Consider the following 12569-nt stretch of genomic DNA (forward strand, 5'->3'; position numbering starts at 1 on the left):
TTCGGTCTCTTTCCAAGCTATTAGATTGTGAACATCACTTACAGGATCATTTAAAGCAAGTGGGAATGAACCAGCCAGCAAAATCAAGATCACAAAAACATTTCTCTGAAAATCTCCTTAAGAATTTTATAATCTGAGAGATGAAATTTCAACTCCACTGAATGTTAGAACCTTTCCATCAATTAATATATACACATTTGAACCTACGGTAACATCTTTTGGTTGCTATATAGCACAACCTTTATCTTTTAGTATGCACTAGTGTGTCTCAGCTGTGGGTTGACAATGTCTGGAGCCATTTTTGGTCTTCATGGCTGGGGTGTTTGTGTGCGTGTGTGTTATTGGCATCTAATTTATAGAGACCAAGGATGCTGTTTAACACCCTACAATGCACAGGTCAGTCCCCCACAACAAAGATTATCTGTCCCAAAATGTAGTGTCAAGATTGAGAAACCCTGATATGCACTTGTCTTTAACTTTTCATTTATAAATATAGCTAATATATTTTGAGTGCCTGCTATGTGCCAGACATCATACTAAGTTATTTACATATGTTATCACTTTTAATCTTTAAAACAGTCTTATGAGGTAGGTGGTGTTATTATCTACATTTCACAGAGAAGGAAACTAAGGCAGAGAGAAATTAATTACGCAACAGATAGTTTGAAGTCTAGATTTGAATCCAGACATTCTGATTCCAGAGTCTGCACCCTAATCAAGTTTGTTATACTTCTGTCTTGCTGGAATGTCTTCTTTACTCTCTGCTTCCCTTTGCTATTATCTGTTCCTGAAAGGCCTCATCTATATTCCAGCTTTCCCTTCTTAATCCCGATTCATGCTGATCAATCCCTTCCCTCTCTCTCTCTCTCTCTCTCCTTCTCTTTCTCCCTCTCTCCATTTATTGGTCTTAGTTATAGTATATAGGTATGCTTTTCCTCTTTTTAATTTAATTTATACATTTTACAAATTGTTTGTATTTACCAAAATATATAATACAGTGCAACACACCAAAGAAGTCCTCAGAAAATAATTAAGTGAATATTCATTGCTAATAGTTAAGCAATTCCAGGATGAAGAGATAAAACACAAGAAACTTTTTGTGTCTGTTATTGCAGTCTATAGTTTACCATGTTTTATGCTTTGCTTCTCTGGTGATTTTTGTGATTGATATACATAGCACTGGTTTCTTTGAAGTGCTCGCTAAATATCTTATTCTGTGCTGTGAAATTGATCCTTTGCTTTTGTGCTGCATGTTTAGCTTCATCTGAAATCTGTAGCTCCCTACTAACAGCTTTTCATTCAGAGTACTTGAGGCATTCATTCATTCATTGATTCCTTTATTCATTGCTTCATCTTATACCCAATTGTGTATCAGCTTTGACCAAGGCAAACTAGAACTAGAAAGATGTTTAAGACATAATCCCTGAGTTTAGGTAACTAGGAATAGAATCACATATTCTAACACTAAATGTACATGCTACAGGTTATATGAATAGAATGGACAGATTATTGTAGCAGTTCAAATAGAGGGTACGGTAAGAGAAGCCATTGCCAAGGAGATGTCATTTCAGTGACATTTAATTAAGGCCATGAAAGATGTGTAACTTTTTTTGAAAGGTAGAAGTGGGGAGGAAGACTATGCCAAGCAGAGGGATGAGTAGGAAGGAGCATGGAAGATGAAAAATGAAAGCATTGAGAGTAGTTCAGTTTGATTGAAAGTGCGGTACTATGGGCACCAACATTAGAAAGGTTAAATCTCTGATTTGCTGTTTAGTTTATTTCTTGAATAATGGAAGGTTCACATGACCCCTTTACTTATTACTTACAGCACTAGTAATAAAGACAGAATTCTAGTTTTTGTTAATTTCTCTGTGCTTTTTTTTCTTCTTAAAATAGTAACCCTTGGAAAGGCATAAAAATGGATTTTCTCAGAAACCATATTTAGGGTAATATATTTAACCATCAGTTTAACTGTACTTTATTCCAAACAAGTCTCTACAAGTCTTCTATGACTCAGGTATGGTAGAGATCTCTTAGACCTGAATTCCTCTGGAATTGCCTTGTAGATGAGGGGAAACTTTAACCTGTGCATTTTAAGGATGGACATAGTTTGTAATAGAAAGAAAGGATATTTATCTTTGAAGCCCAAGAAAGGGAATGAGTAAAAATACAGTGACTGTTAAATATGAGGAACTTTCAGTGTTTAATGAGTCAATGCAATAGTTTGGCTTGAGCTGAGGGTTTGTAGAGAGTGTTGGTGGTGGGAAGGTCGGTAGGGTGGGGCGAGCCCTGTTTATAGAGGGCTTTGTCTGCCGACAGAAGGCTAAGTGATGTTTTAGAAGTTAGACAATTAGTGAGATGGCTATTGGCAAGAGTAAATACAACTAAAACAGCTAGCTCAATATTGGAAGTAGGGTAGAATCTCAATATTAATTCAAAATATAATTGATTAATTTTGGGTTTTATACCTTTAAATATCTAGTAATATGGAGTAAGAAGTGCAAATCTTATTGAAAGATGAATGCTAGTTCTCATTAAGATACTTCTTTTCTCTCTTCTTTGGAAAGAGTTGATACGTTGCAGCAACTAAAAATGTAAAACCCTTGAGCAATTGAATATAATTAAGTACGGGTCTTGACTCTGGGTTATAATTCATAACTTTTAAGTGACTGTAAGGGTTCTTTAACAGATGTCTAATTATCTACAGTATAAGTACAGTACCAGTAACTGTTAGGCAGAATTTTCTAGTGTTCTGTACGTTTAAAAGAATTATGTTGTATAATACTGTAATGTGTTGCTTCTTGTCAAGTAAGTGGAGTCAGTCATAACCAAAGGCTTTTTTGCTTGCTACTATGCTAATATAAGCTCCGATTTTAATGTTTTTCATGTCTTCCTACCTGCTTTTTTCCTCCTTGTATATCTCATCCCCATTCAATGTCTATTTTTGATTCACTGCTTAAAAGTATATTATTTTTAATTTAAATGAACTCTTAAAATTAGGAGAAAATAATTAACTAAAACTTTTAAAGTTTGTCAGAACCTGATTTTTATTATTCTCTCCCATGCTAAGTATTTATTTGTCTCAAGATTTGGAATTATTTTTACTTACAGCGTTGCTTGATTGCTTCCATATGTTTACCTTGTGCAAAAGTCCTATGTGATTCATTTATAATTTCTTTAATATGTCAAAAGGATGGTAGTTTTCTTCTTGGCCAAGATTTAGTTTTAGAACCTTTCCCTGTAATGAGAGAGGAGTCAGGGAGAGGACAGGAGAGAGAAGCAGAGCAAAAGCAAATTCTTCTGTCTACCTGTATTTCTATTTTTTATTCCATTATTAAACAATTAGCCTATAGCATAGACTGGGTTATTTTTAGGGCCTTTGCTATATCTCAAATAATAGATTTTTGCCTGGAAAACAAATTTTGAAGACTCTGAAGACTACTTTTGGTTGATTTGTTACTGCAAGTATATATAACCCACCAACTCCAGGTATACTATTCCATTTGTGCTTTTGCATCAACTAATTAACAATTTATATTACTAGACCAAGTATTTCTATTTTTATATGTTTACAAAATATTTTGTTTCTCTAAAGATCTATAAATGTATCCGCTTAAAGTAATTAAAATTTGGTTGATAAAACCCTTTTCATTTACTCCAAACTCTGAAGGCTAGAGACTTAAATCTACATCCATTTTAGTGGAATTTTGTTAGTGGAATAATTTATTAGTTCTTGTATGTGTTCTATAATTTGCTTTGGTCCCTGATATTATTAGGCAAATTGATTTTTGAAGAAAATATAATAAATTGAGATGCCTTTTTCCCACTTGCTAACATAAGGAAAGCGGTTAAAACTACACATCTTATTTAATGCAGAGATAAATATTACAAGCTTGAGCTTTAGGTCTAGCTATGAAGTAGATTCTGGTTTAGTCCAAATTGCTTTTGTTGTCAAGATGAGAAGGGATTTACATTAAGACTAGAATTTTAAGTTGTACCTATAAAACCAGGATTTAAAATACTAATCAGAGCATTTGGAGTGTGCCGCTGCACCTCCCCCTAAGTCACCCCTTCCCCCAATGCAGTAAAGAATTTTTGTCATGTCATATGTGGAAAATAAATAGAAACTTACATTTTCTAGTGTTTATGAATAAAGCTATAGATGTTAAGTGAATTGCCAATGCAAGTTTAATTCTCTCCCTTCACTGTAAATACTAATGAGCTAGAGAATTACAAGGAAGTTGGGAACCAGAGTTCTGACATAAGATAGGACTTTACTTTGAAAAATGGATAAGAACTTTGAAAAGAGAGAAGATTTTTTTGAGCAGGATGTTTTTGTCTTGATTTTTTAACATTGTGTTTAATAAATTTTCTTCTTCTACTGGTTTAGGAATGTGGTCTCTAACCTCTTAGTGATTTTGGTAGGACTCTAGATTAGCATATAAACATTCAAACATTTGCTGTTTACCACATAGGACAAACTAGAAAACAATGTGAAATAATGTAGTATATAGGACATTTCAGTGCTATCATTTAATACTACCATATATTTGTATAATAATTTTATTTCTCTTTCTAGAGTTTATACTTTGGTATAAACTAGTTGACATCATTTTCTTTAGTTAAGTCTCACTATTCATTCTGTTTTCATATTTCCCATCAGTATCCTAATGCAGTTCTCGTCATATTTGGAATTCTCGTTTAGCTGGTTCCTTCCTTCTGGTTAGTCTTTCTAAAATGCTGCTTTCCATTTGTTATTCATTAACATAAGAACTATTGGGGGCTCCCTATTGACTAGCAGATGAGCTCCAGACTTACCCTGATATTTGGACTTCCCTGTCTTCCACCCTTGCCTGATGTAATAAATTTTTATCATTTACTACTCTTCAATACAGTTTCTTACTATGGGCAGCTCTCTAGTAAGCTTTGTTCACTTCAACCTTTATTTTTTATCTGATGGTTTTCCCTGTTACTTCTCATGCCTTTCTTTATCTTCTTTACCTATACTAGTGATTTGTTTCCCAACCAGCTTGTCCAGGTGTTGACACCAAGATCCTATTATTTTGATTTTTGTTTTTAATTCTCACAGATTTAGCACATTGTTATACAGATAAAGAAGCTTTCTTCATTTGGGAAACTTACATTTAGCAAGGCATATTGTGGTTTGCATATGTGTTGATAGGGTAGCAGTTTATGTATTGGTTTATATACCAAGGAATTGTTTATCTCTGCATTGTATTGTGATAGAGGATGCAAAAAGCATATGTTAAATAGGTCCATCTTGACCACATACCCTCTTATTCCCAAGAAAACTGTAGACATGCTATTTAGAATATCAAGATATCTTAGTTCATTTTCTGTTTCCATAACTGAATACGTAAGAATGAGTAATATATAAGAAAAAGAAATTCATTTCTTACAGTTCTGGAGGCTGGGGACTCCAAGGTCAAGGGGTAGCATTTGGTGAGGGACTTCTCTCTAGTGGAGACTCTCTGCAGAGTCCCAAAGCAGTGCAGGGCGTCACATGGCAAGGGGGTCTCATGACAGATGGCCAAACTGGCTTTTTATAAGACCCACTGTAGCCCACTCCCTCAATAACCCGTTACTCCATTTATCCATGAATGGATTAATCCATTCTGATGACAGAGCCCTTGTGACCCAATCACCTCCCAAAGATTTCACCTCTCAACACTGCTGCATTGAGGATCAAGTTACTAACACATGAAGTTTTGGGGGACACATTTAACTCATAGCACAAGGTTTCTATGACAGTTGGTTTATAAAGTACTGCTGTGTAGTGTTACACCTCTTTTAGAATTTGTCTGGCAGGTTTTCCGGTCTTCACTGGAAGACCCCCCCAAAAAATTAAAAAAAAAAAAAATAAGGTATTTCTGTGAAGCCTGTACTCTTCAATACATCATGTGTTTTAAAATCTACTTCTACATCTGTCCAGGGTGCTTTGCTTCTGAATACTGAATACAAGTCAAGTTTGAGTATTAATATAGCAAAGCAGTTCACTGAAGTCCTGAATTTCCAAAGTATATTTTTATTTCTAAAGTCCTTCACAGTTAGATTTAGCATCCTAAACAGAGTACAGATTTATCCTTCTTACTCAAATCTTTATGGAATAAGGCAAGCTTTGAGTGAATGAGTAAATTGATCAATCTTCACTCCATTTATAATCATTAAAAAGAACCAACTCATCATTTCTGCCACATCATACCAAGAAATAAATATGCAGAATATCTAATACCATGTGAATATCCAAATGTGTCTCACCAAATAAATATTTATGTGTTTTGACTGGACCTCAGTAAGGGAGGTGGTACGCAAATTAGAAAAGCCACAATTTTAGTGTAAGCAGTGACATTCTGCATTTATTCACTTAGTGAATAGATTTTATATTAGAAATGATTTTTATAACTAACTAAAAAGATATTTTTTGATTCATTTTATTTGAACCAGGGCTATGAGGCCTGTATCAGCCTGATACCAAAACCAAACAACAAAAAAGAAAAGTATAGGCCAACATCTCTGATAAACATATTTGAACCAGGGGAGTTCTGAGTTGAAGAGTCTGTTACTGAGAGTATAATAGAGTGTTAAGAGAAGAAAACTAAGGGAGACATCAATAATTATGGGGAAGTTACAGCAAGAAAAGGAATGACCCGACAAGAAATGACCAGAGAAAATAGAAAGAAATCAAGAGAATGCAGTTAGAAGCATGAAAGAGACAATTTCAATGCAGACATTAGATGCTACTGAGTGGTCACTCAAGATTCTGCTGTAACATCATGAAGACAGATCAGTGGTGTCTTTTCTAAGATCAATTTCTGGTAGTTTGGTGGAGGCATATGCCAGGCTGAAGTGGATTGAGTTATAAATAGGAAGTAAAGAAGTGGGGAGAGCAGGTACAGACAGCTCTTTCAAAAAATTTAGCTCTGAACTGGAGGAAAGAAAGCAATAGATGGAGTGGGAATTAATGTCCAGGGTAACTGACATGATTGATTTAATGTGGAACCTTAAGCCTACTTAAATGTTGCTGGGAAAACATTAGTGGAAATGGAGGTGATGCAAACAGAGGGAGGCATAATAGATTGAGGTCTTGGAAAATGGAAGGAACAATCTGTGGAGCAAACTTCCTTGGGAAGGATAGGGTCCAGAATAGAGATGGGAGAGACATTAACTAGAAATAGTAGAAGGTACTGTTTTCCATTTTACTGCTGGGGAGAAAAAAAGATTGGCCAAAAACAAAAAGGGAGTTTGGTTCTCCAAAGATGACATACATTTTCCCTGTGAGGCAAGAAAGATTAGGTCATCTGCCAGGTAGCAAGGGAGAATGGAAAAGGATTGGAAATGTGAAGGAAGTCAAGAAGGTTTGAAAAGAGTGCTTTGTTGTGAAAGGAAACATTGTAGGGTTGCTGGGTAAGAAATCTTTGTGATGGAATCCACTTTAAGTCTATATGGTTAATTTTCTTATATAACCAATAGTTTTTAAAAAATGAGGGTATACTATAGTTAATATTATTTTCAGTCTTCAATTTATATATATAGGAATGATTAGGCATAAAATAATTTTTATGGTAATAATGGTTTTCTCCTTGTGGCTAATCACTGCAAAACCAAAGTTTTAACTAAAATTTGTGCATATTTTTCTGCAAATTAGCTTACTGTGTTTTTTTTAAATGACTTTTTTTAAAGAATGACTTGTTTTTGTAAAAACAATGCATGTTTATTATGAAAAGTTTAAGTGAGACAAAACTGATAGTTTTAAAAAATCACTCAACAGCTCAATGGCCAGAAATTATTTTCATTGACATTTGGTGTCATTAAGAGAGAGAAACAATTTTATACAAATGTGATCATGTAGTGTATGGGTTATTTTAAATAGAATACTAAATTTTATTTTGAGTTTGAATTAAAAAGAACTAAAGGAGTGCAGAAGAAATTACTGAACTTCAGATATGTTTTTTATAAAAGATATGTCCTTAAATGATCCTGCTAGACTTAAGAAAAAGCATCATAAAAACACTAAAAGGGCCAAGCACAGTGGCTCACACCTGTAATCCCAGTACTTTTGGGAGGCTGAAGTGGGAGGACCCCTTGAGTCCAGGAGTTTGAGACCAGCCTGAGCAGGATAGTGAGACCTCATTTCTGAAAAATGTTAAAAAATTAGACAAGTATGGTGGTGCGCACTTGTGGCACCATCTACTTGGGAGGCAAAGGCAGGAGGATCTCTTTAGCCCAGGAGTTTGAATCTGCAGTGAGCTATGATTGTGCCACTATACTGTGCCAGGGTGACAGAGGAGACCCTGTCTCTTAAAAAAATCAAAAAAAACCAAAACACTAAAAGGTTAGAGAAATTATTTTTTAATTACATGTTTCACCTTTATGTAGCACCTATTGATACCATACTATGGACGATGAGAAAATGAGTATATTTATGCTTTTACATCACTTCTACCTATCCCCCAGGTTTTATGTTATTACCCTTGACCCTTGAACAACATGGGTTTGAACTTCGTTGGTCTATTTATACACTGTTTTTTTTTTTTTAAACCAAATGCAGATTGAAAACACAGTATTTGATGTTGAAACCTGTGTACATGGAGGCCCTACTTTTCCTATACACGGGTTCCGCAGGGCCAACTGGGGGACTTGAGTATACCAGTGTGGCCTGGAACCAATCCCCTGCATATACAGAGGGATGACTGTATTTTTAACTTTTCACAGTTTATAATCAACATGTTCTGTTTTATTAACATAATTCCTGTGGTTGTTTAGACTTAATTATATAGAGAGTATATAAAGTGCACAGTCTATTCACCATTATTCTCTATTCCTGACAAAGAAAAATGGCTTGGTTGGATATAAAATTCTCGAGACACATTTTCTTTCCTTATAACTCTGAAGACACTGCTTCATTGTCTTTAGGCATGGAGTTACCTTGGAGAATTCTGTAGTCGTATGTGTGACTTGATATTAATTCTTGTATGAATGTAGTTTTCTTCTTTTGTTCTTGGTGATATGTATGGTGTTGATGATTCTGAATCACTTGGTTGATCAACCTGTAATTGGTCAAGTATAATTTTTGTTTCAATGTTTATGCTGGTTTACTTGGAATGTGAACCTTTGAAAGTGGCTATGATTTCTTTATGACTAATAGGATCCTTTTCACAGACTGAGAAATCTTAGGGTATTTTACTTTATATAATTAGTCCACTTATAGAGAGAGGAATGTTCTCAAAACTTGATGAATTTAGAAATGCTGACATCCAGCTCTTGTGAACTCTTGAGTTATAAGAAATGAGTGGATAGGTCCATGTTTATATCCTTGAGTCATAGTTTTATTGTCTCTGATACATGGAAGAAGTAGACAGTATAGAAAAGGGATACGGCTAGAAAAGTATTCTCAAAGAACCACCTTTTTGCCAAAGCCAATGATCAGTTTTCTGTATTTATCAACCTTTACCTCCAGACAGTGCCTGACAGTTGCATATGCCTTCCTTCTTGAAACATTTTCTTTCCCTCACTCCTGTAAGTGCATACTCTTAGTTTTTCTGAGTTTACTTGTCACTCCTTCTCAATCTCTTTTGCCATATCCTTCTCCCCCATCAGACATCTGAATGTTGGAGTGCTCTCTCTAGGTGACATCATCCAAATCCATAACTTTAAACACATTTGATAACTCTCAGTTATATGTCTCTAGTCATGACCTTACAGTCTATATCTAGTCCATCTCGAAAATATATTTAGAGTACAAACACCACTTCTCATCTTCTCTACAATCTTATTTCAGGTTACCTCTTACCTGGCTATCTCTCATTGGCACCACTACAACCATCTCCTAACTTAGTCTTTCTGCAGTCACTCTTACCTCCTCCCTTTTAATAGACTTTGAAAGTTTATTCTTTTTAAAGTAGCTGAAGTGGCCTCTTTAAATCATAAATCATTTCTTACCACCTTACCTGCCCTTTCTATAAAACTCTCCAGTCCATGGCTTCCCATTGCAGCTAGAATAAAATCCAAACTCTCATGACTTACAAATTTATGTGAACTACTTTACCTTTCTACCTTAAATTCTACATACCATCTTCTACTGTGGTTCACGTATAATGACCACATTTCTATTTCTAAAATACTTCAAGCTTGTTCCTATTTTAGGTCTTTTATATTTCTTAGAACCTTCTTCCCTCAGATCTTCACATTACTTCCTCATTCTGGTCTCAGCTCAAATGTCATCTCCTCAGAGAAGTCTTCCTCACCTGTCCTCCCTAGCCCTAGTTTATACAGAATAGTACCAAAAATAAAATAAAATAAATCAGATCATATCCCACCACTATTAAAATGACTATAGTTAATATTTTCAGACATTTCTCTTGATAGAAGTAATTTTACAAAAAAATGTGATTATTTTATACATGTTGATCTAAATTTAAATACTTGATACATAACTCACATTTTGGGTAAAATTATTTAAACAGAAAACTGTTTAAACTAATGTATCACTTGCCAACATTGAAGATAATAAAAATAGATATAATGAAAACTACAGTTTTATTAATTTTTTTACTCTTTAGAAGCTCTGAGGCTAAAGCCTGCTCTGTTAATAAAAAAATAAATTTATAAATGTTAAACATTAAAGACCAACAGCGTCAAACTGAGACTTTTCTCCTTAACAAAGAAGGACTGAAAGAGAATTGAAATGGAAGCAACTTCTCACCGAGTGATTCAGTATAATGTAGCATAGTCTTTGTCTTCTAAACTTACCAGTGCACTAAAACTAGACATTGTTTTGGTTAATGTGAAGTTGAAATAACTTTGGCCATGGACTAGCGTAAAAATATGCTACTGAGCTAGCTAGTGAACTAATAAGAATTTCTGGGGGGGGGGGTTGGGGAGCCGATAAACTCTCATAGATTATTTTAACCTTTTCCAAGTGCATTGAGTAACATCAAACTATATTACTCAAAATTAATGTTTTGAGTATATTGCTGTAGAATTCTTCTAAATTACTAATTCTTACTTCATAAAAAAAATAGTATATGCCCTAATTACTGTAAGAGTTCTGTGTGTTAGGCTCTGTGCTAAGCACTTTACATCTATTATTTGATTTAATTATACCCATTCTCTGAGAAGTGGAAGCATCTTCACTTTAAAGATGTGAAGACAGGATCCATAGAGGTTAGGTAATTCGTCTAAGATTCTATGACTAGTAAGTCTGTCTGACTTCAAAGATTGTATTCTTAAGCACTAAATCTTGTACTAAAAAAGACAAAATGTGCAGGAATGCTATAACATAAGTGTATAGTGAGTTCTGTTGACCCAGGAGCATGTCTTTGGAAAATAAACTCTAATTTTTTAGCCCTAAGAAATGGGAAGTTGCCCAAATGGCCACCAAATTGTATGGAAGCTTTTATTTTATAGCTATTCTAGGCTCCATTTTATCACAAGGGTATTCATTTTACAGGATAGCTTTAATATTCCCTTCACTTAATTTTTATTTTAGTATTTGGAAATGCTTATTTTCAAAAATAGATTTAAATTCTTTTCATGGTATGTTACCACCTCACAACACAAATAAATATAGTGATATTACTAACCTCAGGATGTGGGAACAACAGTGCATCCAGATATATGTAGGGTCTGTGGTTTGAGTCTTTTTCTTACAGTAGGGAGATTGGATTCATGATAATGCAGTCATAACTCCTTTCCTGGGTTAATCCTTGGCAGAGTCTAGACAAGGTGCAATTGATTATAGAAGATAATTTGAAGGTTATAAGATGGACAGGTGAATCCCCACCGCCACCTCCCGCCCCTACCACCTTCATTCTTTATCATAGGTTTTTTCTTTGGATTAATTTAGATCATCAGAGAGCTTTGTTTTCTTTGCTTTTGGAAGAATTGCAATTACTAAGTTCCTTTCTGCTGCCACTTGTTTAAAATTGAGGGTTGTAATTAACAAATTGCCATTTAAAACCTGTAATGCATTTACTGTAGGGATGTTGTTGAGGACATCACTATAGTTAGTCAATGGCCCCTATATAGAGACAACTGCATGGGATATTTTTCTGTCTGAGTGTTATAGAAAGCTTAGTTACTTCTATAACTGACCGTGTTACTTGTGTTGCTTTGACTGCCAGGAAGCTAACTTTTATTTTTATTTCCGTATTTTACTGTGCCACTTGTGTAAAATGTCTCAAATCTTGATGAGAGTAAATAGTATTGTGCTTCCGGGAGGATTATTTTATACTTTCAAAGATTCAGAAAATTTACCTAAACCACTTTCTGTCTATTAGTAAAATATAAGGTAGGTCCTCATTTTTTGCTAATTTTGTTCATATGAATTTGACATTATATAATACAATATCATTTGTATGCCAACAATACTTAAATATTATTTTAAATACTTACATTTTAATTGTAATAGTATACTTATGGTTTTATTATTATTACTGAATAATCCATGTTAAGATACAAACAATTTAATTATTTTTAATTCTGAGAAATTATATTTAAAAACTCTTTGTAACTTATAATAAGAATATCCTGGTCTTTGGTATCTACGA

The 12569-nt window shown here is 34.3% G+C and overlaps 1 protein-coding gene and 1 non-coding gene across 2 annotated transcripts in view; both read left to right on the forward strand.

The window, feature by feature from the left end:
- The window catches only part of OLA1 (Obg like ATPase 1), a 173073-nt gene that overhangs the window by 96307 nt on the left and 64197 nt on the right, over positions 1-12569 (forward strand). The gene's annotated exons all lie outside the window — the stretch shown is intronic.
- On the forward strand, positions 5796-5857 carry LOC138387970 (U7 small nuclear RNA). Its single transcript, XR_011234022.1, has one exon. It is a non-coding gene; the product is annotated as a U7 small nuclear RNA (small nuclear RNA).

Source organism: Eulemur rufifrons, chromosome 1, assembly GCF_041146395.1.
Source record: "Eulemur rufifrons isolate Redbay chromosome 1, OSU_ERuf_1, whole genome shotgun sequence".
Classification (NCBI taxonomy): domain Eukaryota; kingdom Metazoa; phylum Chordata; class Mammalia; order Primates; family Lemuridae; genus Eulemur; species Eulemur rufifrons.